This window comes from Protopterus annectens, chromosome 8.part0 (assembly GCF_019279795.1).
Source record: "Protopterus annectens isolate FY-2018-M chromosome 8.part0, PAN1.0, whole genome shotgun sequence".
Lineage (NCBI taxonomy): Eukaryota > Metazoa > Chordata > Ceratodontiformes > Protopteridae > Protopterus > Protopterus annectens.
Window position 1 is genome coordinate 713,286,933 of NC_056741.1, and position 26,664 is coordinate 713,313,596.

Consider the following 26,664-nt stretch of genomic DNA (forward strand, 5'->3'; position numbering starts at 1 on the left):
GGGAACAATACATGCAGAATAATGTTCAGGGGAGAAGTGATGTTTGCAGGAAGGTAGGAATTCAGCAATGTATGTAATGTTAGACTGATGACAGATACAAGAAATGAAAATTTATGCAAAGTATAAAGTACATAAGCGGAAACAAAATATAAAGATGGGTTTTCTTTTGCCGTTAATGTAGGTTTGCCATGTCATAAGTGATATTTTTAACACCTTTATTAAATTTTGTTCTGGACCCAAGGTAAAAACACATACATGAAAGTCTATGTGGAATCAGCCTGCCAACAGAACATGTACCACTCTTGGGCACGGACATATCCTAATGGATTGTCAGACAAACTATGTATTCAGTACCGGGCCACAAACAGACATTAGGTAAAAAATAAAAATACAAAGCATACGCAAAATACATAAGGAGGATCCCGAATGAGGTACTTTTCTGTTCTGAACTCAGAAGCAGGCTCCGCCAACCCAGACATTAACAGAGTGCTGCATATGTTGTGAAATGTGACAAGAAATGTCCAAGCATGGCATTAGTTGAACTTACTTTAGGAAGGTACTGACATCCCTGGCAGATGAATGTCCACCACAACTGGTAAAGTAAGGGTACTCAACTCTAGAAATCAGGCCAGATATCAGGTTTATGTAACTGAAGTCCAGCTAGTTAAAACTACTGCAGAACTATCACTTTACAAACAAGCATCTGAAATATTACCCGCTCTCTCCCCCCAAAGGAAGAATTAAGGTCTACTTACACTTATAGGAACAGTCTATAGCCGGCCTTAGGCATAGGCCAACTAGGCGGCCGCCTAGGGCCCCGCAGCAGCAGGGGTGCTTATTTGGTGTAGGTAGACCAGGATGGGGGCACCAGATAGTCTAGTAGGGGGTGCCGTGGAGCCCTTTTGCCTAGGGCACCAGTTGACCTAAGGCCACTCCTGGAAGCCCAGAAAAATGACTGGGCCCTTCTGTGCAGCTCACTCATGTGATACAACATAATAACTTTAAGATGTGGACCTCTAAGACCATAGCTTTGATTCAAGTTGAGCAAACTTTGAGAACTTGTTTCCTACAAGCAGTCTTGTGTAGTATTTGGGGTTGTTGTGGTGGTGGGTGTGGAGCAAGTCTATTAGCAAACTCCAGAAAAAAGGGATAGTTAGCAAAATTCCCTGATACTTGTGTGCACTCCTCATTGTACAACAAGCAATGTCTTGGGGAACTGGGCTGGCCTAGAAGGGGGGAATGGGATCCAAGTCACTCTCCATAATGTGTAATAACCGTTTCCTCATTTGCATGTGTTTCAATTCTGCCCAGTGAAGACATCACCTCCAAAGTGGCATCAAGAATGGTCTAAGTTCAACTTTAAAGGAGAACCCAAACCACACCATTCAAAATAGGCACCTTACAAAGCCTGCTGTCAAAGAATTACCACAGTCAAAATTACTGCAAACTGTGAAAAATGCACCCAAGTAAGCTGCCACAAAATCCTTTTCTAAATATGGCAATTGAGAATCAGGGAGCTCTGTTGGCTTCTCAACAATCTGGTTCACATGAAAGGACTATAAATGGGAAATCTGAGTGAAATTATTAATGGAGTTCCAGCCCAAAGTTGAATATTAAAAGAACTTAACCAAAGCTCTGAAATTCTGATTTAGTGGGAAAAGTGGAAAGCTATGCTGCAATGGTGGTGTACAGGGGTAAAAGTCCCATCTACAACTCAGGTGACCAGTGTTTGACTAATGGCTCACACTTTTGACAGAGGTTGCAAGGAGGATGGGATATTCTTATCGGGAGTGGGGAGCAGTATGTGCTAACATCTTTCCAGTTGAGTGCTAGTAGAGGCTGGTGCTGAAGTTGGACTTCAGGCTGGGAATGAGATGGTGAATCAGGCATGTCCCCTAGGGCATGTTGGACACAGCATGCCATAAGTCCTAAAGTCCAGCCAGTTGTAACTTGTACTGGGCATATAGGAAAGGGACATAGGACAGCAAGAATCTCCAGACTCAAAGATGACATTAGGACTTCCCACTGCTTGGCCCACACCTCAGCTGAGCATAAGTATAACCCATACACTGAGCCCTCACATATAGAAGATGGACAGGCTTATTGGGTGGGGAGGAATAACTTCTGGAAAAAAACAGGGTGGGGGGGGTCTTGATGGAAAAAGTGGAAAGCTGCTGTATAGGTGACCTAAGATAGGTTTAAACATCACATGAGGATCTTCCCTGAGATGTTGAGATACTATTTCCTAGAACATAGGTATACATAGAGCATCCTCTTAGACATGAGCAGAAAAAAAGAAAAACGAGACTAAATGGTTTTAGGTGCACAAAAATGCACCTTGGGTACAGCTTCCATGGGAAGGAAAGCCAAGGCTTCTCTTCTTCCTCCCTCTTCCTCAAATAGTCACTTATCCTGTTTTGGGAAGAACACAGAGGTGCTAAAGTCAGTCCACACATCTCATAGCCTAAGGATCTCTGTAAAATGGGGGCATCTGGGAATGGATTACAGGGAGAAAATGAATTGATTCTATTTAAACCCTGAACTGAGAATTTCATGATCCTATAACCATCTTCCCATAAGGAGATACAGAATAAGAGACAGTCCCATAGCATTTGATCCATAAAGGACTAACAAGTGCCCATGAATGTGGCAATAAGTAAACAGCACTAGGCTGTGACAGACATGCATAAGGACTTACATACGCATAAAAATGTAAGTTATGCACTTACCATAATGATGGTCATCTTCTTCCATCCGGTTCAACTTGTGGTCTGTTACTGGATCTGAAGCTAGACATTCAAGAGTCTTCAGCCCTGGGACTCCAACTCCTCTAGCCATAGAAAAATAGGTTCTTATATAGAATCAAACCTTTCCTACCTCCAATAGCCAGAACCAAGATTGCACACTCCCAATTTAATCTCAACTCTTCTGTACACCTTACCCATATATACTAACCTAAAGAAAAATAATCTTATCAAACTAATTCCTATAACATCGCCAGATTTGCCACTGGCAATCCCTTTAGAACTCACCGCTGTCTGAATCTAATGCAGCTAGGCTGGCTTGAACTTCAAAACCACCTGATAGTCTCCCAACTCACCACTGCCCACAAAATATTTTATCAACTTAACAGCACTCCTTTACTCTCCAATCTCATACTCCCCTACAAAAATCTAAATTCCCTACGCTCTTCTAGCAAACTTCTTGCTAGCATAAGCAAGTCTAACAACATGGCTGGAGTTTCTCTGTTTTCCAACACATTGGGAAAAAACTAGAACCTACTGCCTAATGAACTAACTTTACTTTCTTCCTTGCCTCTATTTAAACAAAACCTCAAAATACACTAGTTATGCCCCTGCAGCAACCCTGACTAACCTTCTGCTTTCACTACTGATATTTCCTCCTCCTATTAATTTTACCAAAACTTTAATGCACACTCCTTGGAAGCAGGACTGTAACTGGTGAACACAAATCAATATACTGGTGTAATCTATCCTGTCTGATGTACAGAAAGTCATCATGAATCATACCGTATAATAATTTATCCTATACTTTTTACCACTTTTACTAGTGTAAGTACCTACTTTATTTTATTATTACTTCTTGTATTTTTTTATTGAAAATCATTTCATTTACTATACTGAAAATGGAAATATATCCAGTTGGACTAGCCCGGTTAACAAATGTAAAATAAAATAAAAAATAAAAAAATAGTACTCTGCTCCCATTTCTCTCATTAGATCAAGTTTGCCCCTGACCAGTCCCCCCAGATAAAATATCACATCTAACTACCATAATAACAGTAACACAGGCAACAGACAAGGACCTGTGCAGGATGGCTCAATCCCATCCACCAGACCAGTCAGAAGCACTCTGCTAACCACCGAGACAATTTGGATGGGCTGTGGAGTGAGGGATGTTTGAACCAGACTGAAGACTACATGGTTCTTTTATTACGGCAAGTACATAACTTTCATATCTGAAGTTGTCTTTTACATCCAGCTTCAAACTCTAGGACACCGTCCCCAGCCGGATAACCCCCCCCCCCCCCCCCGAGGCCCTAGGAAAGAATATTCCACAAAATGGTGGAACCAAATGAAGCTCCAATCCTAGAACTGAAAATCCAGTTTGTAACAGGAGGCAAAGGTACACGTCCTAGAAGAGGTAGCTGCAACATAATCATCATCAAAAGAAGCCTGCAAGAAAAAGGCAGTCAAAGTTGCCACCACTCTGGCAGACTGACCTGTAGGGTTCGCAGTTAAGGACATTCCCTTGAAAGTGTACACAAATGAAGTACAGTTGGAAAGCAATTTAAATATGGTCACTTTGGAAATAGGCTTTCCTACCCTTGACTTAGAAAAGGAAACAAACAGCTGGACAAATTTTCTAAAACAATTAAAACTGGAGATTTCTATGTACAATCAAACAACAAAGCAAATGTTCCCTTGTTATTCAGATTTGGAAAAACAACTGTGAAGTAAATTGGTTGGCACAAAGTAGACTCTGAAGCAACCTTGGGCAAAAACAAAGGATTTGACCTAAGAGTAACAGTGCCTTTATGAAAAATTAAGTAAGAAGCACCAATGCACCCGACTGTATCTAGTAAACGTTGGGCAACAGAACCCCTTTCTATATTCATAGATAAGATGGTTAGGACAGTTTTGAGCAGTGTGGAAACAGTTTTAAGAGATACAAAATCATTATTGCAGAGTCTACACCATCGAGTATCTGGGTTCACTGAAGTTCCTGATTTTTACTTTGAGACAATGGATGTGGCATCTTTATTTATGGTTATCCCCAATGCTTGGGGGGTACAGAATGAGAGGACCTTCTTGACAGGGAAAGATGGATTTTCTCATCACAAGACTGAACTTTTCTGTACTCTTTTGGAAATTGTGTTAGAAAATAATGTGTTTGTTTTTAATGAGAGTTTTTCTGCAGAAGGTTGGGGTGGCAATGGGCACAGCATGTGCTAATAGCTACGCCAACCTAGCACTGGCACAATGGGAAGTAAGTACAGTATTAACTGGTAACATGTTCCATCATATTTTGTACTACAAAAGATTTATGGGCGATATTCTTTTATTATGGGATGGCTCCCTCAAACTGCTAGCAGAATTTATGTTTTTACATTCTACCATTGATTTTCTGAGAGTCACATACACAGCTTCTGATAGAGATTGCATTTTTAGATGCATCCATCCGTTTTTAAAAAGGCCACTAGGAATAATGTATTATGGCATAAAAAGAGCATGAATCCTCGGCACGTACTGAGAAATGTGCTGAGGGGTGAGTTCTTAAGAACTACAAGGTTTTGTAATGATGATAGCCTTCTGCAGAAGGGGTTTGAGTCCGACATCGGACTTTCTAGCAACAGGCAATGCACAGGATAAAGTGGACAGCAGTATAGCCCAAGTCTGGCAAGAAAGGAAAGGCAAGAGGAGAGCATGTTATGCCCAACAGTTACCCAAGGGAGAGGCACCCCTTGTATTATATCCACAATGTACAGTGAGGGTTCCACTCACATTTTTGAGTGATGTAAATACTTTCAGTGACATACTGAAGAAACATTGAGGGATTCTAACGGTCTCTGAAGAACTAAGTGGAGCTGTATCAGAAGTTCCACGGTTTTCTTTCAGAAACAACCCCAATCTGAAGGGACAACTCTGCTATATAGATGGGGAGCATCAGGGGTTTTCCACAGTCCCAGAGGCAAGGCACTTATCCCTGTCGAAGGTGTAGTGCACGTAGTTCTATACAACCTGGCATGGTTTTTAAGCATCCCCATTTAGGCTTTTCTGTTGAGTGTATGTTTTATGTAGATTGCTCTAAAAATAACTTAATTTACTTTGCATTCTGCACACTCTGTTACACTTTTTACATAGGGAAAACAAATCATTCCTTTAAGGAATGGATTTTGGAACACGAGAGATATTAGGAATGGGAAGCAGGAAAATGCATTAGCACACCATGTGCTGGCTAAAGGGAAATCCCATAAGTTTATGTTTCTGAGACTGGAGGTAACTGGAACTGATATTAGGGGTGGGAATCTTTAGAATAAGACAGAGGCAAGGGAACAAGCCTGGATTTTATCACTCCAAGCAGATAAGTTTCCAGGACCTATATATATATATATATATATATATATATATATATATATATATATATATATATATATATGGATTCGCTTGAGAATCTTGAAAAACTGAAATACCGAACTTCAGTTTTCCGAAATTCAAATCCCGAAACCTTACAAGAACAAAACATCGCAAGCGCGAAAATTAAAATCCCAAACATACATTACAAACACCCCCACACCCCCACAATCAAACATACAATCCTAAAATACAACTAAGCAGGGGGGGCAAACCCCCTACACCCCCCCCATACCCACCCTACTTATATATTCTAACTCCGAGACTGCAAAATTACACACACAAAGGTAACTCACACCCACACATCTCACAGCCCCTTGCACACACACATCACAACCAAAACACGCACTAACATACACTATAGCCCATAACCTACACACTCATACAGACTTACCTACACTTACATCCAATCATACACCACAACACTAGAAGCTCCGAATTTGGGATTTCGAATTTCGCACGTCTGTTTTGCGATTTCAAGCTTTCAGGCTTAGAATTTCGGAAAACTGAAAGGAACCCCTACATATATATATATATATATATATATATATATATATATATATATATCAATCTGAAGGAAGATCAATAACTGATAATGCTTCAACACTTTTTTGGCTGGTGAAGGATGGAGTGGATGCCCTGGCTGTGGAATACGTGCTGGTTTTTGCTAGAGTTTTATATATATATATATATATATATATATATATATATATATATATATATATATATATATATATATGTCTTTTATATGAATGTTTTAAAGTTTTGTACCTTGGTGCTTTGTAAGTATATTGCTGCTGCTGCTACTACTACTGGCTTTTCCTGGTTAGGGGGTCACCACAGCAGATCACCTGTCCGCTCATGATTGGCAGTGGAGTTTTTACGGTGTCGAGTTGCCAGCCTGGTGCCCAACCTTCCACAGAAAGAACACACATGCACGCAGTCATGCCTGGGGACAATTTAGAGTGTCCAATCCACCTACAGCATGTCTTATGTGATGTAATTTTTTATTGCTGTTTTAAAACATTTTTTTACAGGCTTCTGGCAACAGGAAATGAAGTCACAGTGCTTTTACTATATAGATGGTTCTTCTCTTTAATGTGACTGTTTGATGAAGCGATCTACTGTGTGTGAAAGCGCTTACCCACTTTTATTCTTACGTTTAAGTTGAATAAATTTAATAACCTACAACCTTGGTGGCCTGGCACTTTATTTGGATACTGTTTTTTTGTTTAAGTGCCGTTCCTTTACCTTGGTGGTCTTTCGTTGTTTTTTGAGTTTACTCCTTGAAAATTATTACATGTATAGATCTGCAATCGTAGGACTGCACACATCTGCTGACCTCACAAGACCCAATCGTAGTGAAAGTTTTGAAACATGAAGAGAATAAATCTAAGATCACGTCTCTGCTTAATCTAGCAGAAGCATATTGGTGTCAAGCAAAAATGGAAATCAAACCAGAAGTAGAGAAAAAGCAAGCAGCAATTGAATGTGCAAAAAACAAAATAAAGAATACAAGGTGAAGGACCAGATGAGAAGGCAAGAAATGTGGAAAATGCATAAATATAGTTGCAAGTATAGAAAACTTCTGGAAGAACCTAATGTTGATCAGGACTGAATGCAGGAATGAATGGTTAAGGAAAGGCAAATTCAAACCAAAAGATGAAAGTTTAATACTGGCGGCCCAAGATATATGGACTACATACATGTTGGTTTACAAAGTCCATTAAACATGCGGAAGAAGCAGACACATGTAGGTTTTCTAAAACAGAATTGGAAACGGTCACACCTCATTACTGGTTATGACATACTAATGGCAGAAGACTGCATACTGAAAGGCATAATAATGTGGCAAGACTGTTGCAATGGGGACTGTACAAACATCACGGTATTGAAGTGGCTGAAAAACACTGGAAACATAAGCCACAAAGCATCACAGAAAATGATGAAGTCTACATCACATGGGATCACCCATTACCAACAGTTCAAAAGATACTAGAAAAATGGAGGTTCACGAAAAGACAAAAGTAGCACTGATCACTGAAATCGCCACACCCAGTGACTACAGTGTTTTGCGTACAGACAGACACAAAGTCAAAAAACATCAGGATTTGCAGGCAGAAATGAGAGCAATGTGGATACTCAGACAGTTCTAATAGTAGTAGGAGCAAAGGGTCTTACAAAAAAGAATCTACAATCATATTTAGATATGTTACCAATACATGCACCCCCCCCCCGTACAAATTGCAGGAGTCGTCATTACTGGGCACACTGCAGGTGCTGTGAAGAGCATTTCTGGCTGACATCAAAGATTGAAACAATACTAACTTCATGAACTTTAATCATACTTGGACTTAGGAATGGGGTCCATTCCCTGTCATGGTATTAGAAACACAAAAGACTTGGAGAAATTAAATAAAGTGCAGAGCATTATTTTCAGAGGTAATATAATACCTTTTCCCTACCCCCCCCCCTTCAACATTAAACAAAATTCCTGATGTTCCACTCAGTCAGAGTAAAGAAGCAGTACAAGAAATAAAAATGCTGCTAGAAAAAAAAAAGTCATCCATGAGGTCCCCCAGACCAGAGTGGGTCCGGAACTTACTCAAGATTCTTTTTAGTGCCAAAGAAAACTGGGGACTAGAGATCAATTTTGGATCTCAGTGACCTGAGCAAATTAATTCATTATACAAAGTTCTGGATGGTCACGGTTCAGTCCATTTTGCCCTTTCTGTAAGAGGAGAACTGGATGTGCTCATCACCAAGATGCATGCTATGACATAAAAATGGACAGACTATCCAGGTGATACCTACACTTCCAGCTGGCAGCCAGACATTATTAATTCAGAGCTCTGCCCTTTGACCTCATCACAGCCCTCAGGGTGTTCAACTAATACATGGCAGTAGTAGCAGCTCACTTGAGCCTGCAGGAATTCCGGGCGTTTCTGTACTTGGATGACTGGCTCATTAATGCTCTGACCAGGCATCGTCTGATAGAAGCATGAGAGCATGTACTCCCAGCTTTGCTCTCACCTAGGAATTACTATCAAGCACAACAAATCTTAGCTAGAACCATCTCAGACATCAGAGTTCATAGGTGCCTTTGTTCAATACTGTATCAGTGACAGCCTCCATTTCCTTAGCAAGGGTACAAACTATTAGATTTCAAGTCAAAAAGATAATTCAAAACTCTTCTCTATCAGCTTGATTTCTTCTACAAGTCTTGGGGTCAACATCCTCTGACAGTTCTGGTTCTGTTAGTGAGATATCATATGAGAATTCTTCAATGGACCCTAGCAACTCAGTGGTCCATTTTTCATTAACCTACGTCCACCCAGATCAGAGTAACTCAAGCATGCAAAAAGTACCTCTTGTGATGGATTCGCGCAGATCAGATATTACAAGGCGGTCCATTCATTCTTCCTTAACCCAAAGCCATAGTGACCATGGACATCTTTGGCACGATTCTGCGCACAGCGCAGCATCAGGCAGCTCCACTTAATTCGGTTTAAACCATTCTCGGCTCCACAAAGTCTGCTTTTCACTTTTTCCCTTAGAACTGATCTAGTTCTCATAATAAACACCCTATTCCTACTCTAAAGCCTGGCACTTGCTCACTAAAGCAATTATATAAGTCAGCACTAAAAAAATTAAAAGCACTACACCCTCACAAACTCCCCTTGAGTACCTTGTTCCCCATTGGCCCTTTTTTCAATTATAAAGGAATTCCCAATACTATTCTAGCATGTCCAAAGGTCAGTTGTCAATCTCCTCTCCAGTCCAGCTGGTGAATCTGGGAATCTTGAGACAATGTTACAACTGCCTCATGTACACAGACAACCCTCTCCTCCTCCCAACAAATTCCAACACATGTGAGAGATGCAACCATACAGCCAAACTGGAGGCTAAGCTCTCTCAACTCAGAACTGGCGTAACCAGTCAGGAGGAGAAGGAAACCACACTCACTACAATTCCAGTCTCACATAGACCTACCACGACAGCAAACCAAACACAAACACACAAAAACATACTCGAAGGCTCTAAATAAAAATCTGCCTAAGCAGCAGAGACCTCCAGACACCCAAGCAACCGCTACCCCAAAACAAAACACATGCAACACATAGCTCACAAAGCCAGTGTGCCAAACAGTCACAGCCCTTAAGGCTAAACAACACACCTGATACACTTGTAATAGGTGACTCTATCGTCAGGCACACTGACGTCCCGCTCACCAGGCTGAACAAGGAGAAGGTCACGGTGAGCTGCCTGTCGGGCGCTAGGATCCGCCACATATAACACAAGCACTCACGTCACTCCAAGGCAAGTACAAATATGATGCAGTCATTGTCCATGCTGGTGTGAATGACCTGAGACGTACCTCCCTAGACTACATGAAAAGAGACAGAGGAGCTCTCTGAGCATGTAGCCCAGGCCGGTATGACCCTGACCTTGAGTAGCATCTTATCCTCACCAAGAATGATGCCACAATATGAAGACAAGATGATCAATTTCAACAATTGGCTTAAGTATTGGTGTCATTCAAAGGGGATCCAATGCCTGTCAGCCTGGGATGACATGCTCGACAAGCCACGATGCTTCACTAGGGCCGGCTTGCACCTGTCACCCCTGGGCTTTTGAATATTGGCAAAGGCTCTTACCACCCCCACAGTGCCTTTTTTAGGCAAGGCTCAAAAGACAAACCCACCTCCATAGGTATCACAAGGGATAAGAAACTAAGAGTAATGCTACTCAACGCCAGAAGTCTAAACCTCAAGATGCACGCACTTGAAACTCTCCTTAGCATGGAGAACATCGATATCTGTGCAGTAACAGAAACCTGGTTCAAGGCTCCCGAGAGCACCCCAGCACTACCAGGTTATACCTCATATCATGCTTTTCGGCCCCAAAACTTGGACCGAAACACAAAAGGAGGGGGAATATCAATATTCGTCAAAGATACCCACACCTCCAGGTTGGTGGCACAGCACGAAGCATCAGAGACTATCCATGTGCAACTAACAGTGGGTAAAACTGCCTTCCAGTTTATAGCCTGCTACAGACCACCCTCCCAAACCCAGGAACCCCACTCGGCCTTCCTGAGAACACTGGAAAATATGAAGGTCTCTCTAAACACCATTATATTGGGTGACTTCAACTACCCAAACATAGACTGGGAGCATTACTCTAGCTCCAACACCCTAGCCCAAAGGTTCCTAGAATTTATAAACTCAAATGCTATGGAACAACTTGTTACCACTCCCACAAGAGGGGAAAACATACTGGACCTGATCATCACCAACATGGGGACTCTATGCTCCAGACCAGAAGTGTATCCCTCACTGGTAAGATCAGACCATAAACTAATCTCACTGGATATTCACATCCCGACCCCACCCCCTGCCCAGAAAACCACAGTGAAAAACTTCTCTAAAGCAAATTTCACACTCCTCAAAACCGAGGTGGAATTTTTCAAAGCCCCCGGGCCTGTGGAAAATATGGTCCAGACCGCAGAATCCTTTATAAATGCATTCTATGAACAACTTCAGGAATGCATGGATCATGTAAACCCAAATAAAACCAAGACCCAATCCTCCAAAGGCAGGCGTTCTGTCTGGTGGACCCCAGCCATAAACAAACTATACAATAGAAGGAAGAAGCTACTATATGATAGAGCAAAATCCCAAAAAGGGAAGGCATCTCTGATCAGTATTAGCAAAAGACTACGGGCACTCAAAATCATCTAAGGCCAGCTTCGAGAGAAAAATTGCACTGGACACTAAGGATAATCACAAGGCTTTCTTTAGTTATGTTAGGAACCTGGGTGGGAATTCCCTGATATGCTCAGAATTAGACCAAAATGACAAAAAATACACCGAACCCACAGACATTGCCAACATCCTAGCTGACAGGTTCAGCACAAACTTCTCCCCCCCCCACCCTCCCCACCAAAAGGGCAAATATCTATCCCAGCAGAGTGCTGCCCCCCTGACATCTCAGATGCTCATGTAAGAGCCGCCCTCTCCAAAGCAAAAAACACAGCATCAATAGGACCAGACGGTGTCCCGGGCTGCGTCCTACATGAACTCCAAGAAGAGCTAAACCCAAATATAAAACTACTGTTCAATCTCAGCCTTACTACAGGATATGTACCCAAAGAGTGGCATACAGCAACAGTGGTCCCTCTCCACAAAGGTGGTGCCTCAACGGATCCTGGAAACTATCGCCCCATAAGCCTGACTAGCTTGGTCTGCAATGCTATGGAAAGGATCATCATGGACCTCATAAATAAAGATATTGGGGACCTACAGACACTGGATCCTACCCAGTTCGGCTTTAAGGGCAGATCCTGCCTCTTAAAACTGGTCACCAAGGCCATTGACGAGGGGAAGGTGGTCCACACAGCCTACCTGGACCTCGCAAAAGCCTTTGATACAATACCCCACTCGGGCATTATAGATAAGCTCACCAGCTTAAATATAAACCCCTATGTCACTAGATGGGTTGCAAACTGGCTCAAGGACAGAAACCACATGGTTAGAATTGGTGGAGTCATGTCAGACTCCAAACCAGTTACAAGTGGTGTCCCACAAGGCTCAGTCCTGGGACCTCTCTTGTTCGGTATATATTTCTTGGAGGTACAGGCCAACACGGAAGGACTGTGGCTGACCAAGTTCGCAGATGACTGCAAACTAGGCGCCATAATTGACTCTCCAGCCGACACAAGCATCCTACAAAAGGGCCTCATAGAAACAGACAACTGGTGCCAGAGCCAAGGCCTCAAGCTAAACGCCAAAAAGTGTATAGTCATCCCCTTTGGCAAAAACAAAGTGCCCACAAATTACCACATAGGTGGTAATCCATTAAGTACGGAAGTAGTAATTAGGGACCCTGGGGCCCAAGTTGATAGCAAACTCTCATTTGAAAACCACGTGGCCAAAGTGGTTAGAAAAACATTTTATATAGCCCACCTAATCATGAAGGGATTCACATCTAGATAAGGGGAGGTCATCGTGCCTCTTTACTCATCCCTCATCAGGCCCATAATTGAGTACAATGCCCCTTTTGGGATGTACCTTACCAGACACCTGCAGCAACTGGAAAGACCCCAAAAGTACCTCACCAAGAGGATCAAAGGGCTCAAACAGATGCCATATGCTGCCCGGTTAAAGAAACTCTAGCTCTACTCAGTGGCATACCGCCTGCTCAGAGGCGATCTGTGCCTGACATATAAAGCCATGTCCAACCCGGAATTAATGGACATGCTGCATCTCAGAAAATCCAAATCCCATCGAGCTACGCGCTCGAGAGACTTGAACCTGAGCACTGAAATAAATAGGACATGCTGGAGGGACAGATTCATAACCAAGAAGCTCCCTTCACTCTGGAAAAAAATCCCAGTCCAGGTTAGGCAGAGTCCCTCATTGACTCTATTCAAGAGGAATCTTGATGAGTGGATGGGAGATCGTAGGTTTACCCCGGGTATCACTTCTGTGTCACTGTTAGACAGAGGCACAGTATACTAACCTCGAAAAAGGGCATAGCAAAATTCATTTAAAATGGGTGGCGAAAGCCAAACACACTCTGGCTACGCTTATAAATGCCCTAGGGCAGATAGCCTAGTATGAACCTATGACATTTCCCAAATTTGGTGATGGGGGAGGGCACTTCTTGGTAAAGATGGTTCAAGGCACATGGTCTCCTGAAGAGGCCAACATGCATATCAATGTCTTGGAAACGAGAGCAGTACTCCAAGTACTGCAGGCTTTTCCAGAGTCTCTTCCATTCGGGACTACTGCGATCCAGATGTACAATCTATCAGTGGAATGATATATCAGTAAACAAAGAGGAACCGGACCTTACCCCCCTATGTCGAGAAGGTCTCAGAGTCTGGCAATAGAAAATATCATCCAATCTATTTCTGACAGAAATGCACATTCCAGGGAAATCCATAACAATAGAAGACGAGTTGAGCAGGTCCATTTTACTGCCTCATGAGTGGTCTCTCAACATAATAGTTGCGGAAAAGATATTCCACTGATAGGGTCAATCTTGCGGCAACATCTTTGCATCTCCCCTCAACAAGTGCAGCAGGTTCTTTGCCCTGATACCACACCAGGGGAAATCACCGAGAGATGCCCTACTCCATGACTGGCTCCCCTGGTCTCTGCTAATCTTCAGTCGAGATGCTTTCTGGAGAACCTTAAGAGCCAAGTTATTCTCATTGGCCCTTACTGGCCTTGTCAGACTTGGGTCCCCTTTCTTTGGCTTCATCTAGTTCATCCTCCATGGATTCTGGATCAAACTCCGGATCTCCTGTCTCACCCACCAGACATGATTCACCCGGCCATTTTAGGCCTAAAGCTGACCACATGGTTGCTCCACTTTCAATGACAGCTACACAATGCAGGCTCTCCTCCCCTGTCAGTCACATTTTTATCTTCCCATAAAGCTTCCACCAAGAAGATTTATAGAAGTAAATGGAAAAGATTTGTTTTTTTGGCACCACAAAAAACACTGACCCTTTTTTAGTACCAGTACATACAGTTCTGGAGCTTTTGGCTACAACTTTTAACGAAGGGGCTAGATCCTCAATTATAAAAGTACAACTAGTTGACATTTCTAATTTTCATATAGGAGTTAACAATTCCACACTAGCTTCTTCAAAACTTTGTAAGGCCTTTATGTAGGGTACCTTTCTTCTGAGACTGCCTTTTAAAGATCCAACTCCACCATGAGACTTGAATTTAGTTTTACAAGCTTTAACTCAGTCTCTATCTGAGCCATCAGCAAAGTGTGAACTAAAATTCTTAACCTGGAAAATGATTGTTTTGATAACTATAACCTCTGCTTAGAGAGTCTCTGAACTTCAAGCTTTATCTTCTAAGCCTTCTTATTTAATTTTCCATAAAGACAGAGTAGCATTATAAACCAACCCATCCTTTCTTTCTAAGGGGGTGTCAGAATCCAACATCAATCAATCTATTAATCTTCTAGATTTCTTTCCAAATTTCAAATACAAAGGAGAATATGTTATATTTGTTGGATGTTCACAGACAGTTACATTTCTATTGGCATAGAACGCAGACTTTCAAAAAAAAAACAGCTCAATTAATTTATTTTGCGGAATCAAAACTGGGCAAGCCAGTTACCAAAGCAACTTTAGCCAAATGGTTGACTGATTGCATTTCCTTTGTCTATAACACATTGGGTTTGTCTGTCAAAAAATTTAAGAGCCCATTCAAACAGGTCCGCGGCAACCTCATCAGTATTTTTATCCAGGTCTTCCACGGACAGTATCTGTATGGCTGCAACTTGGGCTAATCCTCATAACTTTATTACTCATTACAAACTGGATTTGGTCTCGAGGGGAAGAGCAGCCTTTGGCTCAACAGTGCTCAGAAATATCCCTCCTTAGAGTCCACCTGGGATTCAGGTAGCTGGGGACTCTGTCCCAGTTAAGAAATAAATGAAAATTGATAACATCAGACAAACAGGTTATGTACTCACCATAACGTTCCATCTGTGTTGTCCAGTTTCATTCTTCAACTACCCTCCCCCTCCAACCCCCCACCATTTTGTATATAACTTCTGGAAGAAAGCACAGTTGTGTAAACTCTTACCATAACCATATATGTCCTTCTCTTTTATATGCTGCTGTATCCATTACATAGGGAAGTGTGCCTCCAGTTGACTCGTACGTCTGGTCATTTTACATAAGATAAATGCTACTGCAAAGGTATGTGCGATGGCCTGCATCACTCAGCATACATTGGCCATAAACGGATGTCAGGTATAAAGTGGACATCAACATGCAGCTACCTCAGAACTGAATGCCACTGGGCACCGACGACTATGGAGTGGGTACTCTATAGAGTCAGGCAAGCATCAGGGGGAAGGCAGTGTGGGAAACTATACAGCAGCATATAGAAGAGAAGAACTTGTATGATTACAGCAAGATTTTACACAACTATGCTATGTCCTTCTATTCATATGCTGCTGTATCCATTACATGAGGAAGAGTGCAAAAGCTCATGCTATTAAGGACTGGGAAGGGGAAGTGATTCATTTTCCACAAAGCCATGCAGAATGGCCCTGGCAAATCCTGCTCTAGACCTGGAAATTACATCCAACTTGTAATATTTGGTGAAAGTGTGGACAGATGACCATGTGGCTGCCTTTAAAATGGCAGCTGTATCCAAGCCCTTAAAGAAAGCGCCAGAGGAAGACATAGCCCTAGTGGAGTGTGCCTTCACTGGGAAGGGGCCCCTTTTACCACAGGCTGTGGTAGCAAAAGCAAATAGTTTTTGAGATCCAGAATGAAATAGTTTTCTTGGAAAAAGGGTGTCCCAGGGCTCCTAGATGATAGGAAAAGTACAGTTGTGTACACTTACCATAAATGTAGATGTTTGAGTGTATTCACTGTTGCAGTCATTACATTGGGTTAATCTGCTGGCAGGTTGCCCTCAGTCAGCCTGATTAACAAAGTCTTGGGTCCTGCGTCGGATGCTGTCCCTTCTTCCATGACTTCAGGTCGTCAGGGGTATAAAACATGCAGCCGATGCCATTACATCAGTTTTTCTTGCCCCAGATGTCAGGTGCCCCCCAAATGGGGAGCAAAAAAAAAATGATATATATATTATTAGAAACACAAAAATATACCTCCAAACAAAAGCAAATACACCAACAAGGTTTTAAGCATAATAAAAGAAAGAAGAGGTATAGTAAAAAAAAAAAAAAACGGGGCTGGAGAGAGGGTAACCAGGACTGCAACAGTGAATACACTTGAACATCTATATTTATGGTAAGTGTACACAACTGTACTATGTTCATCATGTTTCACTGCTGCAGTCATTACATTTGGGTAGATCCCCAAAGCTAAGGTTGGGAAGATGGATTTATACAGCATTAGGACCAGCTATAAGGCCCTGCAAAACAGCAGTGGCAAAGCCAGCTCTGGATTTAGAGAAAATTGGTAAGTGATGATGCTTGGTGAAAGTATGAACTGAACTCCAGGTAGCAGCTTCTAGAATATCCCTGGTAGGAACACCTCTGAGAAAGGCTGCTGAAGTAGATGCAGCCCTGGTGGAATGAGATCTGATCCCCTGGGGGATAGGTTTTCCATGGTGCTTATAACAGAAATGAATACAATGGCTTACCCATTTAGAAATGGTTTGCTTTGAAATAGCCTTTCCCTCTGCCCCTGCAGCAAATGCTACCCAGCAGTTCAGATTTTCTTTGAGATTTAGTCCTATCTAAGTTGTCTGTGTACGTCCATTGAATGCAGAATCCGCTCTCCCTTGTTCTGTGGATTGGGAAAGAAAGTTGTCAAATGAATGGACTGATTAGGAACCACACTAGATACCACCTTGGGCATGCATGATGGATTGATCCTCAGTGACACCCTGTCCGCATGAAAGATGATGAAAGGCTCCACTGCCATAAGGGCCTGTAATTCAGATATCCTTCTAGCTGAAGTGATTGCTAAAAGGAAGGCTGTTGTCCAGGAAAGACATTTTAAGTCTGCAGTTGCAGCTGGCTCGAATGGAGGTAGAGTGAGTTTCTCCAATACAAATGTAAGGTCCCAGTCAGGGTTGGAGCTCTCCTGGGTGGTCTCAAATTTTTGGCCCCTCTGAGATACTGCTTTAAGAAGAGGATGAGAGAAGGGGGGGGGGTCTGTGTTGTAATGTGCTGAAATGGCTGAGGCATGGATTTTTATGGAAGAAAAAGACAGGCCCTTATGAAGCATCTCAGTTAAGTATTGCAAAATTTGAGGTAAATTGGGCACTGCTGTGCTCATCCCTTGTGATTGGTTCCAGGCACAGAATCTTTTCCATTTGTCAGCATAAGATATTCTAGTACTAGGTCTTCTCGCCTCCAAAATGACATCCATCACAGGTTTGCTGAGGGATGCTAAGGGTGAATTTAAGTGATCAGCCAAGCTGCAAGATTCAATGTATGGAGCTGAGGGTACAGAATTTGGTTATCCTGCTGAGACAGTAAGGAAGGTGTCTGAGGCAGGTGCCATGGAGAAATGTGTGACACACTGCGCAGAAGTGGGTACCAATATTGGCGAGGCCAGTCTGGTGCAATCAAAATCATTTTTGGTTTGTCCTGTTTGACTTTTAGTAGAACTTTGGAGAGCAAAGGCAGAGGGAGAAAGGCATAGACTGATAGTTTTTTTCAGCTGAAGGACAGAGCATCCACTTTCCAGGCTTTTTTGTGATGAGTTCTTGTGCAAAATTTGTCCAACTGGTAGTTCTGGGGTGAGGCAAAAAGATCCATGTCTGGGCTCTCCCATTTGCATGTGAACATGTTGAAAATCCGTGGTTCCAGTTTCCATTCATGAGGGTCATTGAGATTTCTGCTTAGTTCATCTGCCAGAACATTCTGCTTTCCTGGCAGAAATTGAGCTTGTAGTTGTACTTGGTAGCTCAAAGCCGTGTTCCACAATGCCATAGCTAGTCTGCAGAGGGGGTAGGAATGTGTACCCCCCTTCTTGTTTGTGTGTCACATAACTGTGGTGTTGTCCGTCTATCAGTAATTGTCTTGGATGAAGGTAGTCCTTTGAAGGCTGTCAGTGCATTCTGTACAGCTAGCATTTCTTTTTGATTGATATGAAGAGGCATTTGACTTGGGCTCCATTTGCCCTGAATGCACTTCCCTGCCGGATGAGCGCCCCATGCATAGTCTGATGCGTCTGTAGGTAGGGGTTGGGCAGCAGGGGGTGGTGTGAATGGCAGTCCCTTGTTTTGGTGGCAGGCTTCTGCCCACCATAGGAACTCTAGGCACAGGCAAGGTACGATAGGAATCATTGTTTCCAGGCTGTGACAATGTTGACTCCATAAACTTTTTAAGTACCACTGAAGTTTCCTCATATGCGGTCTTGCATATGGAATTAGAAGAATGCATGAGGCCACGAACCCCAAGGCTTGCAGTATTTGCCTTTCAGATAGCAGGGTTTTTGTGCCCACCTGTTTGAAGTAAGTCACCAAATGAATTTGCTTTTCTGGCATAAGGAAAGCCATCTGTGCAGATGTATTCAAGCTTGCACCCAGGAATGTAATTTTTTGAGAGGGTACCAGTTGAGATTTCTTTTAGTTTATGGTGTACCCTAGACAGGTTAGAAGTCTTTGTACAAACGCCAGATGTTTTAGAAGAATGGCCTGGTTTTCTGCCTGGTTTTCTGCCTGAATTAGACAAACATCCAGTATGGATATATTTGAATATTTCTTTGCCTGCAAAATGCAATTACTGGAACCAGGCACTTTGTGAATACCCTGGGCGCAGTAGACAAGCCAGAGGACAGTGCAGAGAACTGATAATGCATGCAGCCTGCTTTGAAGCGTAGGAATCTTCTGCAAGATTCCCTGATTGGGATATGCAGGTAAGCCTCTTAAGTCGAGAGTTGCCAACCAGGGGCATCCTTGTCTAGCATAGGAAGCAACTGGTGAAGAAGTCAGCATCTTGAATTTTGGAATGTCCAGAAAGGTGTTTAGAGTAGACAGGTCCAGAATTGGATGCCATGATTTGTCTTTTCTGGGTACCAAGAAAAGTCTGGAATAGAAACCTTGTCCCTTTTCCTCTTCTGGTACTAGTTGAATAGCCCCCATGTTTAGGAGGGAAAGTACTTGTTTCTGAGCCTCTGCCCACTGATTTGGGGGCAGGTCTGGCCACCCGTTTGGAGTTGGCAGCGTGTGGAAATGAAATCTGTATCCTTGGGACACTATATTTAAAACCCATTTGTCCTGGGTTATACGTTACCAGTTTCTTGAATGAAGAGCCAGTTTTCCCCCCAAAGGGGCGGCTAAGAGGTAAGTGCTTGGTAATTTCAAAGGGAAGTCATTGAGAATGTTTACCATAGGGTGGTGCCTTGTTGTTTCCAGATTTGGAAGTGGAAGCACCCCATTACTTAGTTCTGAAAGTCCCTTGGGACTGAAATCTGGTGGTTTTGGAATGTCTGTTTGGCCATAGTGGCTCTGGAAGGAGCTGGAAAGGACTGGTTCTTAGTAGGCCAATGCCTACTATATCTAGGAGGTTGCACTTGCAAGAAATCTTTCACAGTTTGCATAGATTTAACTTTATCTTCCATCTTTTTTAGAACTTTTTCAGCCTTAAAGCCAAATAACCTGTCCTGCTGTAAAGAAGCATCCAAAAGTTTTGCTTTAACATGATCAGGCAAAGATTGCTCCTTAAGCCAAGCATGCCTTCTAAGCACAGACCCAGTAGCACCAGCCCTACAAGAGGCCTCTAAAGAATCAAAACCACATTGCAAAGTATGTTTGCCAACTTTCTCAGCTGAATGCAATAAATCCTGCAAATCTTTATTCTCCACACAGTCAGAAATCAACATAATTTTCTGTTTAAGCAGCCCCATGATATGCTGTTGATATTTTAGCTTATGGAATTGACAGTTTAGAGTCCTGATTGCTAAGGTTGTAGAAGTATAAACCTTTTTACCCCATCTATCCAGCGCCCTGGAGTCTCTATCAGAAGGGGTAGGATTTTTAGCAGCAGAAGCCTTAATGCCCTTGGGCCCCTGAGAAATGGTTTCAGGGTCCGCAACAGGATTTTTGAAAAGGAATTTGTGGGACTCGGGAACCCTATAGTACCGGTCTGGTTTGCTAGGGGCTGGCGGCAAGGAATCAGGGGCCATACTGGATACCGAAAACACATCAACAATATCTAGTACTGGAGGTATAGCCAAAGGCCTATGCTGAGGAAGAAGGAAATCCCTAAGCCTCTTTTTGGATTCAGAGAAATCCTGACTTTCCCAGTGGAAATGCTCCCTTAAGGTATGTAAAGTTTCCCCAAAAGAGAAATCCTCAGGTGGAGAAGCAGAGGGAATGGAATCCTCTGCATCAGAGTCCTCATAAGTAGGTATGGACAAATCCAGATCATTAGAAGAGTCAGAAGAAACATAGACTTGTTCAGAAGAGTCATAGTCAAATTCAATCCTAGGCGTGGTGGTGGTGGTGGGGGGGTTTGACTACCCCCCTGATTAGAGTAACTGAATCTTCAGCCATTTTGATAATTTGTTTTTTAGGCATAGGGGCCTGTACATGTGGCCTGGGCATCAGTTTTTTAGACATAGATCAAGATTTAAGCCTTAGCACTGAAGTTGGAATCGGTTTAATATGCAAGTCTGTAGGCCTGAATACACCCTCAGAAGCCGGTGCCTGCTCAGCGGCTCCGGACCCATCCAAGGTAGAGACATCCATGGGTTCCATATGTGAAGCATCTCAAGGCATAACGGACTGCAAATGGGTCTCAGTAGAGGCCTGCTAATCAGAAGTAGTGGGTATCAGGGGCTGCGAAAGCACCTCACTGAGTACCGGCGAACTGGCGACTGGCTTAGGAGAAGCATCGTCGGCAGTTTTGGACCTCGACGGCCTGTCTCTTTATCTTTGAATTTTTTTTCAGTATTCCGGTAATCTGATGGCTAACCAATGTCATTTCTGGATAATTAAATCGAGAACCGAAATATTTTGAAGCAAAAATGTACAGACGACGGATAGTGCGCTGATTAAATAAAGCACAAAACCGACAGCAAGGTACGTCGTGGTCAGGGCCTAGGCAAGGAATACAGTACAAATTAAAATCCTTATGAGGTATTTGCTTCCCACAAGTAATACAATTATTAACTTTTATTGACATCGGTAAGGAGCAAGAAAAAGTTTCCCCAACAGGGTACTTAGCTTTAAGTTGAAGACTTCGGTTCTGAAACTCGAAAACGAAAATTTCAGGAGTCAGCAGACCGGCACTTGCGAACTGCTTCTGCTTCGGGCACCGCTCGGCAAGAAAGACTGATGTAATGGCATCGACTGCATGTTTTATACCCCTGTCAACCTGACATCATGGAAGAAGGGACAGCAACCAATGCAGGACCCAAGGCTTTGTTAATCAGGCCGACTGAGGGCAACCTGCCAGCAGATTACCCTAATGTAATGACTGCAACAGTGAAACACGATGAACATCAAGGAGCCTATCTGATTTATGAATGGATTTGGTTTTAGCCATATAGTATCCGAGTTGTCCATGCATATCCAAGGAGTGAAGGATTCTTTCACTGGAGGATTGTGGCGAAGGAAAGAAGGTAGGCAGATTGATGGCCTGATTTAAGGAAGTTCATTAACTACCTTGGGCATGAAGGATGGGTTCGCACGTAGGGAAACCCTGTCCTTGTGGAAAATTGTGAAAGGGGGAGAAGCCATGAGGGCTTGCAGTTCAGAGACCCTTCTGGCTGAAGTAATAGCCACCAAAAGAATAGTTTTCCATGTGCGGTGTTAAAGAGTGTAGTAATTAGCTGGTTCAAAGGGAGGGAATAGGTTTCCTTGAGGGTCTAATTTGCAGTACTCCTTTCAGAAAAAGCTCGACTTCCAGCCTGGAAGCCAAACAAGGGGACAGAGGTAAATATGCTGAGATGGCAGAAAGATGTGCCTTGATGGAAGAATATGACAAGCCAGTGTTCATCAATTCACACAGGTAAGACAGAACCACTGGAGGATCTACAGACAGTGGTTGAAAGTCTTGGTTTAGACACCAAACGGAAAATCTTTTCCAATTGGATATATAGGATTTTCAGGTAGTGGGTTTTCTGGCCTCCTGCACAACCTGAAGCACGTCCTCAGTATAAAAGTGTCTGAAGGGAATCAATGCCCTAGTACCCATAGTGTAAGGTTCAGGGTGGATATCTGGGGGTGTATGAGAGTTCCCTTATCCTGTGTGAGTAGGTCCATCCTGAGGGGTAACTTCTGGTGATTGCCCTTGGCTAGATGATGTAGAAGGGGGAACCAGTGCTGCCTTGGCCAAAAGGGGGTCACCAACAAGATCTGAGGTTGTGTTCTCTGAATTTTCAGCAGAACTTTTTGTATAAAAGGTAAGGGGGAAATGCATAAGTGAACATCCCCTTCCATAAGAAGTAAACAGCATCCTTCTTCCATGGCCCAGGGGTGAATATCCTGGTGCAGTAAGTTGTGTGTGGTCTGTTCATGGAGGAGGCAAACACGTCTACCGGAGGTATACCCCATCGATGGACCAGGTCCAGGAACACATCCCTGTTCAACATCCATTTGTGCGATTGAGTTATGGACTTGCTTAGAGAATCTGCCATCACATTCTCGGTTGAAGGGATGTAGATGGCTAGGAGGGATACCTGTCTCTGTTGTGCAATCTCCCAAGCTTGCAAAGCCAATCTGAATAGGATGTAGGACTTTGTCCCCTCTTGCTTGTTGATGTAACACAGCACTGTTGTGTTGTGTGTGTACCATCTCAGCATTCCTGGAAGGATTTGAGTCTTGAGGATTTGAAGAGCAAAGATCAAGGCTCTCATTTCTTTGATGTTGATATGTTCCCTCTGTTGGGAGTGGGTCTGTGTGTCCCTCACTCTCCAGTCTCCTAGAGTTGCCCCCCAGCACGAGTCTGAGGCATCAGTGTACAGATCCTGGTTGGGGGAGGAGTTTGCAGGGGCAAAGCTGGATTTTCTGCAATCTGAGTAATCCACTACTTTAGTTCCCTAGATAGGCAGGGTAAGAAGGGTACCATAAACTCCAGAGGCTGCAGGTGTTGTTTCCAGACTGTCCTTAAGATCCACTGAAATTTCCTCATGTGTAGCCTTGCTAAGGGTATCATGGGAATGGTGGAGGCCATGAATCCCAGGAGCCTTAGAAACTCCCTGGCGGACAGGGCTTGGAGAAGAAGAATTTCCTGGAAATAAGATGTGCGGGTCTGAATCTGGTCTGGAGGAAGATAGGCCATCATTTGCCCTGTGAGAATCCTGCATCCTAGGAACACATGGTCCTGGGAGGGGGGTCAGAGAAGATTTTTGAAGGTTTATGTTAAACCCCAAGCCTCTCACTAGGGAGATGGTATAGTCCAGGTGCTGTTGAAGCAATTGTAGGGACAATGCCTGGATGAGGATATCGTCCAGATAAGGGAAGAGTTGGATTCCTGTGTTCTGGTGAAGGCAATGACTGGGGCTAAACACTTTGTGAACACCCTTGGGGCCGTAGAGAGACCAAACGGCAAAGCATAAAACTGAAAATGCGCAGAACCCACTGAGAAGCGAAGGAATTTCCTGAAAAGTGGGTGGATTGGGATGTGCAAGAAGGCATCCTTTATGTCTAAGGACACCATGTATGCCTGAGGGAGAGTAAGGGGAAGGAGAGTAGGAAGAGTCAGCAGCCGAAAGGAGAGGACCTTGAGAAAGGTATTCAGATGGGGCAGATTCTAGATAGATCTCCAGGGACCTTCTTTCTTGGGAACCAGAAACATTATGGAGTAAAATCCTTTCCCTCTTAAATTTTGGGGTACCTCGAATAGTGCCTTGAGAGAGGAAGCCATTTGGTCTTGAGGGGGTTGAGGAATGCCTTTGAAGGTTGGTCTGGTCTCCCACACCATAAAATAACCTTGTTTTATGATTGAGAGAACCCAAGAGTCTTGGGTAATCTGTTTCCAAGCAGGAAGGGACACAGACAGACACAGGGAGAGGGGGGGTAAGCTGGGCTTAAGGCCTGATAGTCACAGACTACCAGGTTTGGGCTGGAAGGACTGCTTTTGAGCTGGTGTAGAGGGAGAAGACCTGGAAGGGGTCTGCTTCTTGGAATCTTTTTTCCCTTTGGAGGACGTGTGTTTAGAAGGCCTTCTCACAAAAGTTGCTCTGGTCGGGTAGTTCCTCTGGAAACTGGGAACAGGGGACACAAAATGTGCCTGAGTTCCTGAAGCTCTTTGCCCTTCGTCTGAAGGGCCTTAAAGAGCTCTGCAGCTGCAGAACTAAACAAGGATTGTTATCTAAGAGCACGTCCATTAGTTTTATTTTGATATCATCTGGCAAAGGCTGCAACCTGAGCCAGAACTATCTCCTAATGACTGACCCTGAAGCAGCTGCCCCTGCAGAAGCCTCTACTGTGTCATAACTACACCTTACAGAGTGTCTGGTAACTTGGCTACAGGAATTCAATAGGCTAGTTATTTTTGCCTTATTGGGAGAATCAGGTAACTCACCAAATTGTTTAATGGCATCTGTCAGTAGGGCCAAGGAATATTTGGCCACATGAGTCTGACAGTTTATGGTTCTCACAGCTAAGGTGGCAGAGGTATATACTTTTTTGCCCAATTTTTCCATGATTCTGCTTTCCTTATTGGAGGGGAGTAAGGAAGTGGAGGGAAGGAGTTCTGATGCTTTATCTGCAGCAACAGAAATAGTTGCTGGATCTGCAAAAGGGGCCTTGAAGCGAAATTTGGCATCTTCAAGGACTTTATAAAATCCTATCAGGGTGCTTTGGTGCAGGGGATTGAGACTCTGGAGCTTCTGATGCAGCCAAGAATGCATCCAAAAATGCAAGACGGACAAAGGGAACAGCAGACGGGTTAGGGGACTCCATTTGCAAGATGTCATACCACCTCTTTTGGGTCTTGGATATCTGCCTGTAGTCCCATTTAAAAAAGTCCTTCATTTGGACAACTGTCTCCCCAAAGGTGATGTCTTCTCCAGGGGAATCGGTTCAATTCGACTCCTCCTCTACAGAAGCACACCCCAGAGGGGAGGCAATTTGAGAGGTGCAGGTTAAGGGACTCATCGCCTTAAGATTCCTCCTCCTCAGAGGAAATGTTAGTCAATGACCTACTCCTAGGAGTGGAGGCGGAAGGAGCCTGGACAGGCGCAGATGTTTGGAGAAGGCCATGAAAGTGTAAAATAGGCCTTGGGTAAAGGCCTGCCAGTCTTACATGATCCGACAGCATGGTCTTTTGAGAAGGAATGGTATGTTTAGTCTTTTGTTTCTTTTTGGGGCCCTCCGACAAAGAGGTGTCTAACATGCGATGAAGAGAAGGAAGATTAGACATTGGATGACACTCTATATCCGAAAGAACGTCTTCTCTGACAATGATTTGGGAAAACCTATGCGGGCCTTCGGAGATAAGCCGTGGTTTCTCCCCAGCACCTGGGTCAGACGACTGCAACTCTCTAAGACATGCTGGTAGCCTCCTTAATGGCTTCCCCCTGGGTACCAGTCAGCGGAAGGTCTGCGGATTCAGACTCAGTCTCCGAGCCTTCTCCGGCCTCATGAAGTACAGTTGGAAGAGAGGGCACAGTCATAGTTTCAGGCCAAGCCTTCTTGGCTTTTTTTGTCGGCAGCTCCTCCGAGTTCCCGATGTCAGGTCCATGTCTCTAGCTAGGGGTTTTAGACTTGGATTCTCTAATTATAGTTTAAGACTAGCGAGTTGGCTCCTAAGGGTCTGAGGTACAAAAGCCTTAAAGATCTTACAGGGGGTATGATCGTGGTCTGGGTCTAGACAGAATAAACAGACCTTGTGGGAGTTTATGTGGAATTTGCCTTCTGCACTGACACTTGCCCTTTCTACTTGACATTAACCCACAACACTGTAGCAAGAAAGTAACAAAAACCCCTATGGGGGTACTTATTTGAACACAGACAAGCACAAGGTCACATTTCCAAGTGAGCAACAACCAGAGCTGGCAGTCAGACGGCAGAAAGTTCTGGGGTAGGTGCAT

General features: G+C 43.5%; 1 protein-coding gene across 3 annotated transcripts in view; it reads right to left on the reverse strand.

Moving 5' to 3' along the window:
* Positions 1-26,664, reverse strand: part of DAP3 (death associated protein 3) — a 1,113,059-nt gene that overhangs the window by 229,777 nt on the left and 856,618 nt on the right. The gene's annotated exons all lie outside the window — the stretch shown is intronic.